This window comes from Rhododendron vialii, chromosome 3a, assembly GCF_030253575.1.
Source record: "Rhododendron vialii isolate Sample 1 chromosome 3a, ASM3025357v1".
In the NCBI taxonomy this organism is placed as follows: domain Eukaryota; kingdom Viridiplantae; phylum Streptophyta; class Magnoliopsida; order Ericales; family Ericaceae; genus Rhododendron; species Rhododendron vialii.
In genome coordinates, this window is record NC_080559.1 from 17,418,997 (window position 1) to 17,441,843 (window position 22,847).

Sequence of the window (22,847 nt, forward strand, 5' to 3'; positions counted from 1 at the left end):
CGTGCGTTCAATAAAACGATGAAGTCCAGGGGATTGGTCGAAGGGGACATGGTTACAAAGGAAATCCTTGCCCCAATGTTTGATCCTCGCGGGAAATTCAGGCCAAAGCGATCTGGGCCTTACATTATCAAGACGATTCTATCTGGGGGTGCTGCTAAGCTCATCGATCTCGACAACAATGAATTCAACACCCTGGTCAACCTGGATCAACTCGAGCGTTACTATCCCTGAGAGATGCTCGTTGGATCGAAAACCACAAGGGTGGGCGATTCCAAGCAAAAGTTAGAGTAGCCTGTTAGATCGAAAACCTAAGGAAGTAAGGAAGTGGTCTAGGCAAAAATAAATAGGCAAAAGTCGAAAGCTCGCTAGACCGAAAACCTGAAAAAGGCGATTCTAGGCAAAAATTAGAGCGTAAAAGGAAAGGCAAAATACACTAGAGAACCTTGGCCCGAACTACTTTTTGACCTAATTCCTTGAAAAGGGATATGTAGGCAGACTCTCCTTGAGACCCGGTCATATTCTATCAACCTGATCCATGGTTTGACGCTTTGGTTCCTCATCAAAGGTCGAGAAAGTTAAGTACAAGTCGAAGTTGCAGTGGAGAAAAATCAAAAGGGGGAAACCCTTCGTCTTTCAATTTTATTGCAAATTACTACTTCAAATACATAAGATGAGCATAAAAGCCTTAAAATAATTAAAGCATGAAAAACAGAACAAAATGCTTGAGAAGCCTAACGGCTCACAGCTTATTTTAAGTACAGCAAAGTGGTCCCGAGTCAGTCAATATTTTCTCTTGCGCTTACTTCAGCTCGTAGCCATTGCTTATATCGATTCTTTAGCCTTGGGGTGAATTTTGCATCCTCTGCTTGGATACCTCTCAAGCCCCAGCGCCTCTAATATCCGCCGAGTGTTTGAGCATTAAAGTTGGGAAGACGGAAATTCCCAATACCAGCACGATTGTTCTCTTGGCAAAAGCCTAGCTAGCGAAGAATGCAGCCGGGAATGTAGAAAGTGAACCTTGTCAATCCTGCAATCACCACCCTGTCGAACCCATCAGAGTGAGTAGCCATATCAGGGAGGTCCAGCCAGGGGCACCTCTAGACAATTTCATCAGGCTGCATCTGTCTCAGGTACTCATACCAACCTTCCAGATCCATATCAGGATACCTCATCTTTCTTTGGTGAATCCTTTTCGGAAAGAGGTTCCAACCCGCCACCGGTGGGTGCAGCAGCCCAAGTTTATCCGATAGTCATAACTGCGAGAGTGAAAAAACAAGGAAAAAACCAAATAAAGCTTGAGCGGAAAAACAAGAAAAGAGGTAGGAAGCAGCCTAAGCCGAGTGTCGAGGTAGAATGAGAAAGTGCGAAAAGCCAGGAAAAGGTGAGCTGAGTGAGTTTACCTGAAGTAGAAGTGGACTTCCATCGAAGGTGTTCATTTGGCCAGTATACACCAAGTCCAAACCTAAGAGAGTCTTCGCCAGAACAAGGGGCACCACGTTTCTCCGCGCCCCCACCTGAGCAGCAACGCTCACCAGTAAGGGACTGACCCTTCCGTTAACAGGGATGAGCAGATAGGCAGTAAGCAAACAGATCACCAAGGCAAAGCGGCGCTGAGCCTGCACGGCATCATCGTCCAAATTGCCATCTGGACTATACATCTCAATCAAGCGCATGATGTTGACTTGGCCACCTTAAAGCAGAGTGTTGGCCAAACCCCGAGAAATGTTAAGTGAGTGTAGACACTCCAATCTGATTTCCCGATCGTTTTACTTCATTTTTTGGTTTCTTGTTTCCCCGATGATGAATCAGGTCGAAAACAGTCTCGAGAACATGGAATGGCTTGAGTTTGGCGTGTGTGAAACCCATCCTTAACCCTGAAAACCCTTGAATCCAAACCTGGACCATGGATTTAATAGTCGTGCGATGCACTAGGACCGTCGCGCGATGCTTCACTTGCTAGGTGGTGGTCAAAGTCAAAGTTTTGACTATTGACCCTCGCGGGGTTAACTTAACCCTCGCGCGATGGTTTCATTGTCTCGCGCGATGGTCAACACCTGTCATTTTCTCCCGGTTTGCGTGGTGATCAGGGGGCTACAGGCCTATGTGACCCCGTTTCATCGACTGAACAGCATTCTGGGGGGCTCCCCTTGCACCACCTCTACCCCATTCTCCCATCACCTTTGCCACCCCACTTCTCCACCAAGCAATTGTGACCAGCCTTGTTGGCTGGTTGCATGGCCTTGTTTAGCCACCAACCAATTCCTCCTTCTATAAGAACCCCCCCCATCCTTCATTTCAAAGGGTTACCAATTTCTCTCCAAGAAAGAAGAAGGAAAGCTCAAGCACAAACATCCCATACCACACTCACTCCCACATAATCACCCTCCAAGTCTCACCACCTCATTCAAGCCATCTCCAAGACACTCAAGCAAAGGTATAATACCTTTTTGCTCACTGTTCGAACCCCTGAGGGGGGCTGGCAGGGTCAAGGCTGGTAATCAATACCAGTTCTGGCCCTAAAGCTAGCAAGGTTTCAAGAGCCATTACCAAGCACTCCCTCGCGCGATGGTCCCACACACTCGCGCGACAGTTCTGTCTGCATGAGATTGGACCTCGTGGGGAAAGGATGCTGGTCTTTAAGTTTCTTGTCGCGTTCATAGTCACTTTCAAGTCTTTTAAAAGTATTAGCTCACTACTATGTATGCTAAAAATCACAGTTTAGTTTGGTTTATAACTTCTCTTGGTTTGGAATGCTCTTGGGATGCTCTTGAATATGTCTCAGAGCCTTAAGCATGCAAAGCAATTCCTGGAAGTCCAGTCTGAACAATCGCGCGCGTGTATCATTCCCTTGCGCGACAGTTCTACGTTTTCCAGGGACTGCCCTTGCATGAGCAGCTTGGCCTTGGCCTCTGTTTAGACACCCCCACTGTTTAGGGGTCGTGTTTCCATAATATTTCCATCTGTCTGTTGTAATATTGTTTACTTTCAAGTGCTCATAAACTGCTTGGTTTGCACCTGGGTGAGCACTGGTCCTTCCAGAGCCCAGAAGGGAGTAAAATTCAAACCATTGGTGAGGCATCAACACTCGCGAGAGTGTATGGTTTTGTCGCGCGACGGTTTGCTTGCATGCAGATGGATTCACGCATGCAAGCTGACCGTTTGTTCGTGCCAAAGTCATACACAGCACCGTCTTGATGTATGATCGACGTTTTGGACTTTATTCCATTTACTATTTGTTATCTCGCCCATCCATGCCATATCTATCATATCCTGCAAACTGTTACAGTTTTAAATCCCCGATTAATTGTTCCTCGCCCTAATTGGCTAAAAATTGATTAATGAAACAGAATCGCAAAACAAACGTTTTTCGCAAATGCCTAAGTAGAGACCGATCTCCGGATTGGGCGAGAGGGGTGCCATAAAACCCTTCCCCTCTCGTAACCTGGCTCCCGAACCCAGATATGGTTATGACGGACTGGTTCCTTAAACTTTTTCAAATCAATCAGCGCGGCAAGTGCTTCGAAATACGGTTCCCTGGGTGTCGGACCTTCAAAACCCGAGTGGCGACTCTGTATTTTGCGAGTGCTTGCTTCCCCGCTCGCGCTCCCTCGATCTGGGCCCTCGCATTTTGGAATCCGAAAATTCCAAGGGCACACTGCCCACAGTGAGGATGCCAACAAACCAGACATGCTCACTTGGTATGGCGGAACAACGAGGGTAGGGGAAGCAAAGCTTCGAAGGTATGCCTGGAACTCTTCAACGGTTGGACACATCTCATCATCACCAAAGTGGAAGACATGCATATCAGAATCCCAAAACCTGAGAGCAGCTCTTAGGAGGGCAGGGCGAAGTGGTGCATGTCGAGGGTATCGGAACGAGGCAAGGCCGTGTGATCGGAAGTTTAACCAATCGATGGACAGAAATTGCACCAACCAAGGCCTGATCAAGGTTGGGAGTGGGTTTTCCATTGGAAATGCTAAATCTAGGGCTTAAAAGGGGAGTGCAAATGCAGCAAAGCTCCCACCTTCTATTTATAGGCCAAGAATACACCTCGTTTCCCGTGTCAAGTTCAAACCTAAGCATTAAAGGCCAAACAACCATTGTAAGAGAGGACTCTACCTTCTGCAACTCAGAAACCATGTTCAAACCATGTGGGAATGAAGACAAAGTGCTCCTTAAAAAAGGACAATGGGCCAGACAAGTGGATCTGCATTAAGCCTAACTGACGTGCGGCAATTACATATTGGCGTATACGTGTCCCTCAATATTGGCGTACGCCATCGAATTACTGGCGCACGCCAGTTAGGTGCACCAGAAACAGGTTTTGCAGTAGCTACTGCCGTCGCATTGCCATTTTCGATTTTGGGGCTTATTCTGGCCATTTGTTGGTTCCTACAAGTCATAAATGGTATATGGGACTATGTCAAAACACCGGATTCCAAACGTCACGCTTAACGAAGATTTCAAACGTCTGACGGCTCGATTCAAGCTCAAATCAAGGTTTCGGGAGGTCGAAATCCATTTCAGGGACTTTTGCCAAGTTTTGTTATATTGTGTGCGTCATATAAGCCAAGTATGACAGTATGGGGGTGTCGGTTTTGGTCCGGGACTATATCGAGTCATCCTTTGTGTCTTATGTCCATTTTTGTGACATTTTTAGCATTTTTTGGTGTATTTCTCGTCTCGGGACATTTTCACTGGTTTTGTCAATTCGAACAAATCATTATACATCTATATGGTCATACAAAAGTGTCAGTTTCCTTTGTTTAGGAGAATTTCAAATTTTGGCTCATTAATGCCCAAAATTTCATTATTCTCCATGTGTCTAAGGACACGTGTCGTATCCTGTGGCTTTCCTACCCCTTTCATTCGAGCTAAGTCGATTGTATGCATATGCAAGTGTCTATTTGTCGATTCAGATCATTCATTAATGCATGTTAGACATTAGTGGAAGGTTTATTCATCTCTTCTGCTAATTCTCGCTAAGAGGAGATCAATAAACAGAAAACACAGTTATTATATACTAGCAAGTCAATATCCATAAGCAAAAGATGGGAATGTATGAAAGCGACACAATGGCCCAAGCAAAACCAATATGTATCAGGCACATCCGCCTAAAATTCATGATGAGAAGGCACGCCCTCTTCGAGCCTGCCCAAATAGTGGTACCCATCAACCGTCCCAAAATTCTGACGCCGCCCATTGTCTGGGAAACTATCAATCTCATAGAAAAGGTGGAGGAATTACAAATACGGCCATGGGTCAATCCCTACGAAGAATGTGACTACAGCCAGTGGATAAAGGAAGAAGAGGATCTAGATTTCACATGCACAGACCCGTATCAAATAGGGGAAAGTGACTTTGACGAAATGGAAGGAGAATGCAACGATCTGCTCGATGGAATCTCCTTAACATCACTATTCGACCAAGTGGAAGTAACTAATGATTGCACAATCAACGAGGAGGAAAAAGAGGTGATGAAAACCCAGACCGACATTTCCATTTGAGGACTACTCATGATTCAAAGAGATAGCCGCCGTGCAAGCCGTGAAAATGGATCCAGTTCAAAGGCTCTGTTTGGCAAGGAAGAGGGTGGAAAAGAGTATAAAGTTGCGAAAGGCAAAGGAAAAGAAGACGACCCTGAAATTCTACAGTAGCTGAGAAGTCACAACATGGCAAAAAAACATTGAACATTGCTTTTGTTTTCCAAATAAAACTAGAACATGTTTTGGACCCCTATTTGGGCATTTTATTTATGCTAAGTGAACTCCTGTTTTGTCCTTTAGACTATGCTCATTCAATGATTTAATTCCTAAATTGCAACTGCCATACGCTATAGTCTCTTTGCCAAACAAAGGAAAATTCAAGAAATCAAGTTCTTTGTGTCCCTGACAAAAGGGAAAGAAAGAATGAACTTTAGTTGCTTAAGAAACTAAGTTTTGTCAAAACTTAGAAAGAAGACGCTATCTCTACGAGAACACTTAGAGCTAGCTTACCCATCATGAAAGTACATATCTCCGTTAGAATTCCTCTCCAAAACACAGAAACCCTCTCAAGAAAAATGCTCGTTGGGTAACCTAAGTGCCCAAGCAAAAGTAAGAGCAGAGCTTGCTAGGAAAAGAAACTGCAAAAGCACAGCCTAGGCAAAAATTAAGGCATTCATAGAAAAGCTCGCTAAGAACTCAACCTCCATCAGGCAACCTAGGCAAAATTTAGAGCATGTAAAACGGAAAAACTAGGTGGGGGAACCCAACCTCAAAGGTGGTGATCTTAGAACTACGTAAAAGGCCTGATTCTCTGATTAGGATACGTAGGCAATCTCACATTGAGATGCAGCCCAAGCATTTGGAGAGAAGGAAAAGCATCAATGGATTTTTACTCAATGATAGGCATAGCTAACCCTGCGTATTGAGCTCGCAAAAGATGAGTATGCTTTTCTCAAGGAATTGGCAACAACAAAAGACACAAGAATTACTGTTCATCCCCTCTAACCTAAAGGTCATTAACATAATAAACAAGATATCTCAAAAGGTTCCCAAATTTGGCAATGAGGCTATAGGACATGACAAAAGCAAAAGGCAGAAAATCAAAACCAAGCATAAGAAGGAAGAGAAAAGAGGATGCCACTTGGCCAAAACAAAATCTATCGAAGAATTGATACATCAGCCACAACATCAATTCTCCAGCCGAGTAATCGATTCTTCAGTCGGTATTTCATGTCACACATATTACTGTCTAATTAGCAAATACTTGTTCAACAAGCCATATTTTGATTTTCACATGCATTTAGGGGCACAAAAAGCATTGCTATGGTTGTTTTCACTATACAATTTCTGCTTGTCACTTCTACTAACTATGAACAGGAAAAGAGAAAATCCTAAAGCTGCTCGTGACGACACCTCCGAGACGGCCTCTGAGATGAAGAAGGAGATTGCTCACTAGCTCTCATATCCTCTCCGCTAGCAGCTGGTATCGACTCAGCCTTAAGCTACAAGGAAAAAGATACGATCACTCAGATTCAATAGGGGATGCAAAGCAAAGAGAATGTATGAGAACCATACCTCAAGGATTCGACGGCGCTGCCTCCAAACCAAAGCCTCCGCACTCTAATAAGCATGCAGCCATTCCTGAACTATCTCAGCAGGCACCTGTGCAAGTAACCAAGCATTTCAAACGTTGGAATGCAAGATGAAATGACAGGAATAGGGAAACGAAAAGAAAAGATACATGTGAAGCCCCAGCTGGTAACATGTAAAGCTGGGTCGAACAAGGGGTAAGCGCCAAGCGCTCCTCCTCTCCTTCATCAGAGTGGAAAGAGATGAAAGAAGGGGCCCGTGCCCAAACAGGAGCAACAAGAGCTGCAACAGCTGGAGTCAAGTAAAGACTGCAATACTCCGTGTAGTCACCTGCCTGAAGAAGCAAACCAGCCCAGTCCCTAATCCGAGCGTTCCTCAAGTCTTCCTTGGACATTGAGGAAGTGGATCTCATCGACACCGAAGGCGGAGGAGGAACGAGCTGAAGAGCCTCAGCACGCGGGCGCCACTGACTAGCTACCTGATCACCTAGGTACCAAGCTCGACAAAAGGGGCCCTCGAGCAAGCTACGGGTATGATCCAGAACCCTGGAACGCGCAAGAGAAGCGTCTTCTGGTACACCACTCCAAGGGTCAAAACACACCTGCAAATAAGATCAAATCAACTACAACATAAGGATATGGAAACATGAAGATAAAGAACACAAGAGAAGAGAGGTACCTAATTGATCGTCAATCGGTCCAAAACCTGTCGCCATTCAAGAAAGCTCAAAATTGGTGACCGTGGCTTCCGTTGACCCACTAACCATCGCTCGTAGCGAGGAACACAGTTCGCATCTTCATGCTTGGTATCCGTTGGAAACTGAAGGAAATGCCCGAAAGCCCATAGCTGAAAAATGGGTTAAACAAACAGGTTCAGTACCAGGAGAAATCAAAGTGAGAAAAGAGAAAGAAGAAAGAAGGATATACCTCAAGCACTTGGCAGTGACTGCCAAGGATGAAGCTTTTGCGTGAACAAGCTCCAAGGTTGCCACACAAAGTGGCCAAAGCAGATGACCCTTAATCAAACTCCCAAACGGCCTCAAATGCTGCAAATGAGCCAAAAACTATGTATGCACCTAGCTATCCTTGTTGGCAAACAGTGTCTACCCAAAGAGGTAGAGAAGGAAAGCCTGAGTCAGCTGCTCGACACTCACCTGAGTAAAGATGTCAGCCTTCATGAAAGTCTTGCTCAGCCAAGAGATGTCGAGATGACCTCAAGAGTAAAGAGGAGGCACCTTACCCAAGAACCACTCCAAAGCCCCCTCCCATTGCCAAAGCTGGGGATCAATCCGAAGAGGGGTCCCACCTACCCGTAAACCAGTCAGAAAGGAGAAATCACTCGGCGTGATCATCATCTCACCAGCAGAAGGGAAGTGGAATGTGTTGGTGGTATCCCACCACCTCTCAACCAACGAGGTCATCAAGGGCCAATCAATCTTCGGAAGATTGAGGCCCAAAACAAAACACCTCAAAACCAGCAACACGTACTAACTCCGGAGCCCGCTCTAGCAGCGTCAAGAACCACTTATGCACCTCCTTACCTCCACCACGAGCCTCTAGTCTCTTATTTCTCTGCAAAAACCCATCAAAAATAAAAAGGGAGTTAATCTCATGACTGCATAAACAAATGAAAAGCTAGGGGCATCAAGTTGACATCTAAAAAGCATGTATTGCCTAAACAGGGGCCACGTTTTAGCCTTTTTAAACAAAGCAATTTTGACCCTACTATGGGTCCTTCTAATTTATGCCCCTGACTGAAAGGGATCTCATCCCGCAAGTAAAAATTCATTGCATCACGCAAATTTAACTACAAATTAACAAATGTGAACTTTTTGTTTCCCAGGAAATTCGGAAAGCTTACCAGAACTTTAAGAACACTCAAGTGCTGCTCGGGCTCTCTACGAACTACCTTAACCTTTTGGCCATTAACAGGAGGGCGGTACTGCAAGAAACCATCAGAACCTAACCTATGCGAATGAAGAACATAGGTAATAGCGTCAAATGGACGATCAAGCTCCCTAACTGCCTCCTCGTCAGAAGAAGGATATTCACATCTACACAAAGGTTGCAAAGAAGAACCCCCGACGAATGATGGAACGTCGGTAGAAGAAGATGGCGGCAACTCGTATGCCATTCGCAATGAAAAAGAGAGAATGACGAGTAGCAATAGAGCGGTGGTGTTGGTGGCCGAGAATCACGGCGGCCAAAGAACGGCGGTCGGACGACGGTGGTCGCAAAAATGGAAAGGAATGGAGAAACTCGGACGAGAAGAGAGGTGGAGGAGAAAAGAAAAAATGAGCCGCGAAATCGATTAAACCGAACTTAAATCGATCTTCACACTTTCGGCGTTCTCACGGCTGAGCCGTCAATTCCCCGGCTGAGACATCAATTCTTCGGCCGCGTGATCTATCTCCTAGCCCCCTAATCTACTTTCTACAGCTACATCAAATTTTGCTCAGTGCATTAATTCAAGCAATTATGAAATTCTGGGTCTATGACCAACATAGCCAGCAATGAGTAATGATAGCCTTGGGGGCATTCCCGAGCAAATACAATGTGGTCAGTACTAGCCTTGGGGGCATCCCCGAGCATATGGAACCTCAAGCATCGGTATCAAGCCCCCCCTTTGGGATTCCCCAAAAGCTTTCTCACTTGATTAAAGGATCTCCGATGTTTCTGATCACCCTACTCCAGAAGTACTCAGCCCTATTACCTCAACTATACTCACCTAAGTCACTAGGTAGCCTTGTGCACTCACTCACCAACCACGTGCTCATTACTCAAACCATTCACCCGTATTCACCACCTCAGCGGCTCCACGCCCATAAGCTCACTACCGTCAAGCTACACAGTAGCTCCATGCCTATCATCATCTCATACCTACTATCAAATCACTCAGCGGCTCTACACCCACTACTTAGCGGCTCCAAGCCCACTATCTTAGCGGCTCTACACCCACCACTTGGCGGCTCCAAGCCCACTATCTCAGCAGCTCTACGCTCGCTACTTCAACGGCTCCTTGCCCATAAGCTCACTACGTCACACTCATTGCACCATCAGTAGTTATGCCTTGAGCCTTTCCAATTTTTATTGAGTGCTACTACCTAATATGAGTGGTATCATCCAGTGGTTACCAGTAGATCTAGAGGTGACAACTAATTAAAAGAGTTGTTGATCAAACCCTCATGCTAGAACCTTCCAAGTTTTGAATAATTGTCACTGCCTAAATGGAGCAACAATATGATCAAAAGAGCATCCAAAATGTTCCAGACAGATTATTTCTTCAAGAGACCTTGTAATGACAAAGATGAAGTTTCCCCCATGACAAGAATGGTGACCGTTGGTATTAATGGCCAGATATGGGCAAGAAAAATTAGCAAAACCAACAACCAGCAAGACCCACAAAGCATCAAAGGCATGTAAGCCCCATCCTATGCCACCTTCAATTGAGATAAGTCCATAGATGTAATCACCACATTTGATAGCAGTGACCACCATTGAGGGTAGTGACCATAATGGGAAAGAAATAGAACAATTCCAGATATCAACCAGCATAAGCATCGAAGGCAAGAATGCCCCATCATATGCTTCAATAGTGAAAGCAGCCAGGTATGATCCCCATAAGAAAGAGAAGGAGGGCACACCACATACAGAAAGCCCAACACACCTACCTAGAAACTCAACACAAATACACCAAGACACACACCAAATAGGCTCACTCACACACCCACACAAAAACAAGATTATCCAAATTTCACAATAGAGTGTAATATGAATTTGATATCATCCATAGTGTCTACACAAAATAAAATGATTGGTATACTTTAACTACATTAGGATCAATGTTCTAAAAATCGCTAGTCGTTAGTTGGGCAAAAAAGGGGCACCTAGTGCCTAGGCACTAACTAGTTGGCCACCTAGCACCTAGGCAGGGACTAGACGTTTGATTAGTTGGCTGTCTAATCTAGGCGTCAGACCAACGCCTAGCGCCTAGGCGAGGACTAATCAGCCTAAGCGGTCGCCTTTTAGAACTCTGATTAGGATAGAATCATTTCAATGTACAAATGTAATGCAGTGGAAAGTAAAAACTTTATGAAATAATAAGTATACGTTTCGATAAAAAATATGTCTATTAAAACTACCCCCCTCAGGTCAAAATTCTGGCTAGGTCACTGACTCTGCATGCTTCGCGCCATCGGTAACACTGTACTTAATTACATATACGTCAGTTGCTATGGGGTCATATCCTGTCCAGTTGCTTCCAACTAGATTGGTCCAATTTGGACCATGTGCGGGCTCTTCTTGGGCCCAGAACAGTGATGGAAATTGTTCACTTTTTATAGCTCATCGAGAATATTGACTATGCCAAAAATAACGAGAATCGGATAATGCTGCCATGGTGAGCTCTAGAAGCCGGCAAAATCAAAAACGTGGGAAAGCAAACGCCACCAGCCGTCGAAGCTGTCGTTAGTAAATTTGTCAAAAATTGCTTAATAGTATCATTTTTTTTCGTTAAATGCTGATTTGGATGCTTCTCTCTCTCTCTCTCTCTTTCTGAAACTCTTTTCACTCCCTGCTCCTCCTAAACCAACTCTACCTCTAACTCCTCCTCTTCGCGCAACTCCCCCCTCCCACTACGGTCTCCTGCCTCCTCTCTCTCGACATCCATTTTGAATCCCAGTTCTATCTCTGCCGCCTCTACCAATACTCCTGTAAGGGGTTATTCCCGTATAGGCTTGAACACGTGGTACGTAAGACCATGGTATAAGTACAATAGAGACAGTCGCCGTGCAAGACGGTGGTCGGTAATATGGACCAATGACATGAGAAGCCATTGGTCCAGAAAGACTGTACAGAGTCAAGATCCAGTAAAACATGAGAAGTTATTGGACCAGGAGATTGTTAAAGGAGCAGTAACACACGGAGTTACTGGTCCAAGTATTCTATTCGGCGATATGGACCAATGATATGTGAAGTCATTGGTCCAAGTGATTGACAAGGACCAGTGACATGTGAAGTCCCTGGTCCAGGTAGTCTGTTCGGCAATGATGCCTAACAGGTGTGCTAGTAGGCGGCACCATGTGAAGGTGCTAGGTGATAATGCCTAACAGGTGCGCTGGTAGGCGGCCCCATGTGAACGTGCTTGGTAATAATGCCTTAATACCCTAGGATTCTCTAGGTACAAAATCTAGTATTTTAATAAGATCATGTGCCTAATTGGATTATTTTAATAGGGGATTTAGATCTTATAATTTTTTATTGGATATTGGAAATCTACCTAGATTATATGGGTACCTATATATATATATATATATATATATATATATATATATATATATATATATCATATTATATAAAAGCCTAGATTTCCTAAAGTACATAATTTATTAGTTTAATGGAGCATGTGCCAAATTGGATTATTTTAATAAGAGATCTTGATTTGGAAATCTACTACTTGTGTACTTTTATATACTTAGTCATAATTATATACATACTCATATATGTTGTAAGAGAGAGAGAGAGAGAGAGAGAGAAAGGAGGGCCGAGAGAGAGAGAGAGAGTAGGAGAGAGAGAGAGAGAGAGAGAAAGGGAGGGAGAAAGAGAGAGGAAAAGAAAGAAAGATGGGATTGTACTCACCATGATCTTCTTACATCCTTTCAATCTTGGGTTGTATATCTCTTCAAGCCATATATAATTCCCATTGTCCTTATTTGTACAATTACAAATATAAAACCATGTACAAACCTCCTTTCTCCATCAATCTTTCCATAATCCAATCCAAAGTACCAAATCTAGCCTTGCATGCCTAAGAACTAGGTAGGAGTTGTACAAGCAACCCACAACCTAACCTATCAAGCTTGACAAGTGAAAAAAATCAAATATATATATATATATATATATATATATATATATATATATAGAGAGAGAGAGAGAGAGAGATAGATAGATAGATTTCGGGTGAGAGGAGAGAGAGACAAGCCTTGGCCTATAAATACCAAGCCATTCCAAGCTTAAACTCACACCTTCACCCATTGCTCCAACTTTTCTCTAGAATTTCTAAGCTTTCCAAGTTTGAAAGTTCTAGTTTCTTAAGCTTTCTTGAAGTTCTTGAGAGCTACCATCAAACCACCTCCAAAAACCACCCCTAGACCTTTAAAGTAGTCTAGTTTAGTTAGCAAAGTTGTTTCTAGGAAGAGAAAATCTATCTCTCTTCCTTTCGAAGCAAACCGGAGCCGTTACGCCGCCGATTCACAAAACCGACGACCTATTCTCAAAAACCGACCAACCGCCAAGAAGTAAGGTAGAGTCCCTTGTCCATTAAACCCAAGTATAGTATAGAACCATATGTTGAGAAATAGGATGTCCTTACTCTTTAGTTCAATGTATTACTTGAAGTATATTTAAATACATAAGGTTATCTATTGCTTGTAATGTTTGGAATGAATGATAGGTAGTAAACTCGCTTTGCTAATGGTGGTAGGAATATGTTGAATAATTGACTTTTACTTCAATAAACATATGTTGTTTAGAACTTGCCAAAAAGGAAGAAAGAACGGTTTTCGAAAGATAGAAACTTAATCATTGATAGAAGTATTCGTATTTTGATAGTTATGAGTGGTATAATGTTGAGTTGGATGATCTGTTAGTTTAAAGATTTCAATGAATGATGTCGTATGTGAAAGTCCTACCGCAGAGTCGATGCATGAAAATGAGACACGAAAATCGAGAAAGTAGAAACATGACACCTAAGGTATGTTAATGGAAAGGTGTGTTTTGAAAAAAGTGAAATGTTTTGGAAACCGCAATATGGCCGGACATGGTAGCCCATTGTGTGGTGTGTTTTTTGTGTGCTAATGGGAACCCGGGACGGTGGAACCATTGTGAGGATACTCGGGAGACCGGAACGGTGGAACCGAGGTTGGGTGTGTGGCTTGGTTATCCGCAGAGAGGAGCCAATGCAATGTGTGCCAATGGGAACCCGGGACGGCGGAACCATTGTGAGGATACTCGGGAGACCGGAACGGTGGAACCGAGGTTGCGTATGTTGAAAATGATTTTGAAAATGTGATATGGTTATGAAATGTGGAAAATGTTGACACGATCTACGAGGAGTCGTGTAGGAGAAATTCAAAAAATCATGGCCACCAACGTTAGTTTGGATAAGGAATGTGGATGTGTCATTGTCTGTCAAATATGTTTGAACTATGTGGAAATCTTTGATTTTATGGCTTAATGTTTGTAAGTTAAGGGTTAAGAGGGTATGGGTTATTCTATTGAGCGTTGTAGCTCACGGTGTTACTTTTTGGTGACCCTGACATATTATATTGGTAGCGACGCCGGTATAATGTGTCAGACCTCATAGATGAATAGGGAGAGCCGTATACATTGGAGGCCTTCGGAGCCGAGGAGCTTACTAGGATGGAAGAGCAGGCGGAGCAGTAGTTAGAAACCCTAGTTCCCTCCCTTGTTGGAAAAATACTCTTGTAAAGACTTTGTGATGTAATAATGAGCCAGACTCACTTTGTTTTTGTAATAAAATGTCTTATTAACGTATCCAGAATTTGGGGGCGTTACAACTTGGTATCAAAGCTTTAGGTTCAACCGTCGGCCATGGGTAGAATGGGTAGAACCATAAGATAGTTTGACCGTTGCATAAACGTGAATTGAGTTTAAGTTTACCGTCCCAAATTGGGTGGAATTTTGACAAAACAATCTTCGGATTGAAGCAAGGTGTAGGAAATTGGCAGTACCACCGAGCTGGTAATTCCCGAACAATTGTATGATGACTTAAATCAAGGATCGAATATGGAACTTAGAAACTTGAAAGTATTTTTGGTGTTAGTAAACCTTCGTCTAAAAACGTTACTAATTGAGGTTTAAAACTTTTCCTTGTAGATGAACCAACCAAATCTCTATCAAGCCAACCTGCTAGCTGAAGCTCACCATCTTGCAAGTACCTTAAGGTCGATGACGAACCAACTAGTGGGAGATCCTTACTTTCCATATGCCTTTCCCTACACTCATGACTACTACCAAGAGCATGGCACGATCATACTTCCCGAGGAAGAGGATGATGCCGAAGCAGTACACCTCCTAGTCCAAATAGCACCCCCCAATGATGTGGAGTTTCTAACTGAGGAAGGCAATGCCTAGGTAGCACCTGTCCCAGCCCCAATAGCACCCCCCGACAACGTGATTGAGGAAGTTGAGGAGGATCCCGAAAAAGATCCTAAGGAGGAACCCGAAAAAGACCCTGAGGAGGAGGAACCCGAAGAAGAACTGATGGAAATTTGGGGAAATGAAAACTGGGCCTCGGACGACGAGGAGATATTTTTTGGAGCAGAACCAGTAGAACAAGTTATGCTCGACTTCGTGGACATACCCGCTGACTTGGGAGATGTACCCCCACCACCTTTCGAGAACGACATAGATGCAATTAGGGTCGAATTCCCGAGTATCTTTTAGACCAGTTAGGAAAGCTTAGCAAGTGGTTGAATCTTTTGTTGTAATCAGAATGAAGTAGGAAGCCTAGGCTAGTAGGCTATCCATGTTGTACTTGTTATTCAGTAATGAAAGACTTGAATTTCCTTTTGGCATATGATCACTGTTTATGTGTGTACTTGTATCTATCTGTGTGCAATCCACCATTAAGTCTAATATATAATTCTCTTTATTGATATAGATGTCAAACCAACCACGAAGAGGACGCCCACCATTCTCCCCACGAGCCTTTGCCAACTATCGGTCATTGCTAGCACCAGAGTACACCGGACCGACCCTTCCATCTGAGGATGACATGGAGCTCTATGAAGTCCCCATCACTTGGGAATGCCCCCACCAGTTGCAAATCCCGAGCCCCTTCTACCTACCTAGGTCCCTGCACCACCTGTACAGAATTTCGAGCAACCATTTGGCCCTGCACCACCTGTGCAGAACTACGAGCAACCATTCGACTATCTCATGTTTGAGTTGGAGACTACAGTGCTGAATTTCTCCCAGTATTACCTAGGACCACTGGAGGAACCACCCGTCCTATCTATGGATGAGATGCTCGCACAAGAACGTGAGCGTCTTTTTAGAGAAGAAACTGCTACCGAGAGGAGCTACAAGATGTGGCTGAGAGAAGTCTTTGGAATTAGTCCACCCTAGAGTGTCGCGGCCACGGAGTAGAATAAGGCTTTGTAAGCCGTTAGGTCATGTAGTAAGAGCATGTAGGATCGTCTCAACTTGTATTAGGGAATCTTGTTTTAAGTCTACTTGTTTTATAGCAGAACTCTGTGCTTATGATTGTAATATCCTACTTATCTATGAAAAGCTTGCCTTGTTTTAAGAGTCCTGTTGCTTATTATATGATAAATTGCATTTACAAAAGGAAAAAAAATGATAAGTAGACTAAAACTCCCCTTTTCAATTTCTACTCGTAGATGGTGAACTGACGCAGTGGACTAGGATATGAGAACAGTGAATCCTATAACCCCAACCCTGACCTAGCTCAAATCATGCAAGCGCTTGTAACAGCCTTAAATGCCAACCACCGAAACCAAAACCGTGATGATGAACCTATGACCCGAACTCGAGCGATGAACGAATTTTGCAAACGCCGACCCCCGACCTTCAACGGAGATACCAACCCCACCGTGGCTGAAACATGGCTGAAAGAAGTCAAGGTGATCCTGTACACCTTGGAGATTACCCGAAATGGAGATCGTATAGCCTTAGCCACATACCAGCTAAAAGGAGAAGCCCGTTATTGGTGGGATTTGATGGAGGCAACCCATACCATAGCCACCATGACCTTCGACGAGTTCGAGACCCTGTTTCTTGACAAGTACTTCCCCACCTCTCTTCGTTTGGTCAAGGAACAAGAGTTTCTAAATCTGAAACAAGGAACGATGACCGTTACCCAATACGCGGCCAAGTTTGAGGAACTGTCTCGCTACGCCTTAGCCGCTATAGCAACGGAGGACAAGAAAGCGAGGAGGTTTAAATGGGGGCTGACAACTGCTAGAAGGGCTGTGGTGTCTCAAGCCTTTCCCACTTATGCTGGTGCCGTGAAGTGTGCTCTTCGGCTGGAGAGTGAGGAAATTGACTTCAAGGCCCGATGGAGGAAGGTGACAGGCAACACTGGCGGACCTATCCGAACTCAACCTTCCAACAACAACTGCGGACCCTACCCTACCAAACCCTTCATCCCGTCGCAAAACAACCAACCTTGGAAGACTGCCGCACCAGGACTTGGCGAACCGCAGAAGGGCGGCAGAAACATAGCAACAGTTCAGTGCTTCAACTGTCAGGCTATGGGTTACTACAAACGTGAATGCCCCCAACCCCAGAGGGAGAGAACTGAAGGTTTTAGAAGCCAGAAAGCTCAACAGCTGGGACAGACCGGATTTGGAAAACAGAACCCCGGAGGCCCATCACAGCAGCTGAATGGGCAGAAAAAGGGGAAGCAGCCCGTGGGAACCCAGCAAAGCACTGGAGGACGCATCTTTGCACTACAGACTGAGGAGCAGGAGCAGGAACAAGATCCCTCTGTGATCCAAGGTACGCTACTATTGTACAGTACTTGCGTACAAGCATTGTTTGACTCTGGAGCATTGCATTCGTTTATATCTTCTGCCTGCGTAACTGCTCTAGGACTAGAAACAGAACCCCTAAGTACGAGTACGAAAGTCAAATCGCCGTTAGGGGGGAGTATAGCTGTTAATTTAGTGTGTAGAGGTGCGAGATAGAAATAGCCAACCTACGCCTGACCTGCAACCTCAAAGTGATCAACATAGCGAGTTTCGACGTAATCCTTAGAATGGATTGGCTATCAGCTCACCGTGCGGTCAGAGACTGCCATCAGAAGACGGTGACGGCTCATACCTCTGAATGAACTCGTTTTCGATTTAAGGGGGATAGACAAATGGCAAGCTCGATGACGAAGAGATCCAGGTGGTAGAATCAACTGTTTGGATGGCTAGCTAGTCTCCAAATGGAAGAAACCGACCGGATGGAATTGGGATTACCGCACATCGTTTGCGAGTACGCCGATGTTTTCCCTGAAGAACTTTCGGGTTTACCACCTCAAAAAGAGATAGACTTCTCTATAGAACTTCAACCAGGAACAGCACCAATCTCCATGGCACCGTATAGAATGGCCCCTACAGAACTAAAGGAGCTCAAGACCCAACTGCAGGAGCTGTTAGACAAAGGATTCATCCGACCAAGTACATCACCTTGGGGAGCGCCTGCATTGTTCGTGAAGAAGAAAGAAGGAACCCTTCGACTGTGTATTGACTATAGGAAGTTAAACCAAGTCACGGTCAAGAACCGATATCCGTTGCCTAGGAACGATGACTTATTTGATCAATTAAGAGGAGCAACTTGCTTTTCTAAGATTGATCTCCGATCAGGCTACCATCAACTAAGGATTCGGGAGGGGGATATTGCCAAGACAGCTTTCTGCACCAGATACGGACACTACGAGTTTGTGGTGATGCCGTTTGGACTGACCAACACTCCGGCAGTATTCATGTGTCTCATGAACAAGATTTTCCAACCCTACTTAGACAAATTTGTAGTGGTGTTCATTGATGACATCTTGATATACTTTGCCAATAAGGAGGAGCACGAGGAACACCTTCGGATAGTGCTACAAGTACTCCGAGATAGCTAACTTTATGCCAAGGCAAGTAAATGCGAGTTTTGGCTAGAAGTGGTTAAGTTCTTGGGGCACGTAGTATCCAAGGAAGGAATAGCGGTGGACGAAAGTAAAGTTGAAGCAATGCTAAATTGGAAACAGACGACGTCGGTGTTCGAAATCAGAAGCTTCTTAAGATTGGCTGGATACTATCGAAGATTTATACCAGACTTCTCAATTCTCACCAAACCTATGACGAGATTGACTCAGAAAGGAGTGAAGCTGGGTTGGAATGAAGCCTGTGAGAAATCTTTCCAAGAACTGAAGAAGAAACTGACCAATGCATCGATACTCATCAATCCCGAGCGGGGTGTAAATTACACGGTATACTGCGACACGTCAAGAGATGGCTTGGGATGCTTGCTGATGCAGAACGGGAAGGTCGTAGCCTACGGATCCCGACAACTTCAACCGCACGAGAGGAATTACCCCACTCACGACCTAGAATTGGCTGCAGTAGTATTCACTCTCAAAACCTGGCGTTACTATATATGGGGAGAACAATTCGAAGTCTTTACGGACCACAAGAGCCTCAAATACCTTTTCACTCAGAAGGAGTTGAACCTGAGGCAACGCAGATGGATGGAATGCTTGGAGGACTACAAGTTTACACTTCAGTATCACCCCGGCAAGGCCAATGTGGTAGCTGACACTCTAAGCCGAAAGGATAGGGCACAGAAGGTCAAGACAACTATTAAGGAATGGGAGATGGTAGACACCATCAATGAGTTCAACCTACAACCGTCGTCAAAGAACGGAAACGCTCGATTGTACTCTCTAGTTATGAAACCGGCACTTCACCGAGAAATCTTACTAGCCCAACCATTCGAGCAGGATTGCGAGTTCATCCGGTATTGAATCCGATATGGAAAGGCGCTACCAGGATGGACAATCGAGAAGGATAACAGCCTGAGATTCAAGGGAAAAGTATTCGTACCTAATGTTAGAACCCTTCGAGAAGCTGTACTCCGAGAAGCTCACCATTCGAACTTCGCAGTTCATCCTAGCGGTACAAAGATGTATCATGACATGCGAAGAACGTACTGGTGGGAAGGAATGAAAAAGGACGTAGCTCGATTTGTATCTACCTGCTTGGTATGTCAACAAGTTAAAGTCGAACATCAGAAACCAGGAGGAGACCTTCAACCTTTACCAATTCCGACCTGGAAGTGGGAGCACATCTCGATGGATTTCATGACTGAATTGCCAAGATCCCCAAAGTCCAACACAGCTATTTGGGTGATCGTGGATCGACTCACCAAATTTGCACATTTTCTGCCTGTCAAGATGACAAAGAACGTGGAGCAACTGAGCCTGTTGTACATTCGAGAGATCGTACGACTACATGGAGTACCTGTCTCGATAGTATCTGACTGAGACCCACGTTTTGTGTCACATTTTTGGAAAGGATTGCAGAAGGCGTTAGGAACAGACGTAAGGCTTAGTACAGCCTTCCACCCTCAGACAGATGGACAAACAGAGAGGACAATACAGACATTGGAGGACATGCTAAGAGCCTGTGCCTTGGATTTCTCTGGGAACTGGGAGCAGCACGTACCATTGGTGGAGTATGCCTACAACAACAACTACCAAGCAAGTATTGGGATGGCACCATACGAAGCTCTCTACGACCGACCTTGTCGATCCCCAGTCTGCTGGACAGATGCTGGAGAAACGGGATTGATTGGACCTGACATAGTACGGGATACCACAGAGAAGGTCAAGACCATCTGGCAAAGGATCCAAACTGCTCAGAGCCGACAGAAGAGTTATGCGGATAAAAGGAGCCGACCTTTATCCTTTGCAGTAGGAGATCATGTATTCCTAAAGATCAGACCGAAGAAGGGAGTCATCAAATTTGGGAAGAAGGGAAAACTATCCCCACGCTATATCGGACCCTTCGACATCGTAGAGAAGATTGGGAAGGTTGCGTATCGTCTAGCCCTGCCGCCACAGCTAGATAGAGTGCATAACGTGTTTCACGTTTCAATGCTTCGCAAGTACCTCGCCCTACCCACCCATGTTCTCAATTGGGAAGACATCACTATCGAAGAAGACGCGACATATGAGGAAGAACCCATAGAGATTCAGGACCAAAGTGAGAAGGTGATCCGAAACAAGACCATCAAATTGGTACGAGTTCTGTGGAAGCACCGTGGATCTGGAGAAACCACGTGGGAGAGAGAAGAAACCATGGGAGCAAACTACCCTCACCTGTTTGAATCCGAGCGTACACCTAATTTCGAGGACGAAATTTTTTAAGGGGGATAGGTTGTAACAACTCCGATTTTTAGTAAATAAAAATTTCGTTGTTTATTCAAATTCTTAAATTTCTCTTGTATGGCTTATTGATTTTCTTGTTAACTCTGTTAATCCGTCATACTTAAATTATATCTCTTGGCTAGTATAGTTAGCTTCTAACTAATTAGTTAAAGAGACCTAACTACCAACCCATTTAGTTTACCTTTTAACCATTACCCATTGGACGATAAAAGTTAGGGAAACTTTTATCTATTGGACAATAGGATTTCCATTAAAATATCTAAGTTAGATTTGTTAGGTACATATATACAATTATATATATCCACATGAATAAAATGACATATAGTCTTTCAAAATCTTATTTAAGTATTACCTTATTCTTTTTATCCATTGGTCAATAACCGCAAGGGAAATTATTACCCCTTGATAATGGAGTTAATCTTTCCAATAAGTACAAGGGTTATTTAATAAATTATTTTTTTGATTTCCCATGTGTTGAAATACTTATATATATATATATATATGTGTGTGTGTGTGTGTGTGTGTGTGAGACTTAATACCCTAGGATTTTCTAGGTACAAAATCTAGTATTTTAATAAGATCATGTGCCTAATTGGATTATTTTAATAGGGGAATTAGATCTTATAATTTTTTATTAGATATTAGAAATCTACCTAGATTATATGGGTACATATATATATATATATATATATATATATATATATATATCATATTATATAAAAGCCTAGATTTTTTAAAATACATAATTTATTAGTTTAATGGAGTATGTGTCAAATTGGATTATTTTAATAAGAGATCTTGATTTGGAAATCTAGTACTTGTGCACTTTTATATACTTAGTCATACTTATATACATACTCATATATGTTGTACAAGAGAGAGAGAGAGAGAGAGAGAGAGAGAGAAAGGGAGGGAGAAAGAGAGAGGAAAAGAAAGAAAGATGGGATTGTACTCACCATAATCTTCTTACATCCTTTCAATCTTGGGTTGTATATCTCTTCAAGCCATATATACTCCCATTGTCCTTATTTGTACAATTACAAATATAAAAGCATGTACAAACCTCCTTTCTCCACCAATCATTCCATAATCCAATCCAAAGTACCAAATCTAGCCTTGCATGCCTAAGAACTAGGTAGGAGTTGTACAAGCAACCCATTACCTAACCTATCAAGCTTTCAATCAAGTTTGACAAGTGAAAAAAATCAACGATATATATATATATATATATATATATATAGAGAGAGAGAGAGAGAGAGAGAGAGAGAGAGAGAGAGAGAGAGAGAGAGAGAGAGGAGAGAGATACAAGCCTTGGCCTATAAATACCAAGCCATTCCAAGTTTAAACTCACACTTTCACCCATTGCTCCAACTTCTCTCTAGAATATCTAAGCTTTCCAAGTTTCAAAGTTCTAGTTTCTTAAGCTTTCTTGAAGTTCTTGAGAGCTACCACCAAACCACCTCCAAAAACCACCCCTAGATCTTTAAAGTAGTCTAGTTTAGTTAGCAAAGTTGTTTCTAGGAAGAGAAAATCCATCTCTCTTCCTTTCGAAGCAAACCGGAGCCGTTATGCCGCCGATTCGCAAAACCGACGATCTATTCTCAAAAACCGACCAACCGCCAAGAAGTAAGGTAGAGTTCCTTGTCCACTAAACCCAAGTATAGTGTAGAACCATATGTTGAGAAATAGGATGTCCTTACTCTTTAGTTCAAAATTTAACTTGAAGTATATTTAAGTATATAAGGTTATCTATTGTTTGTAATGTTTGGAATGAATGATAGGTAGTAAACTCATTTTGCTAAT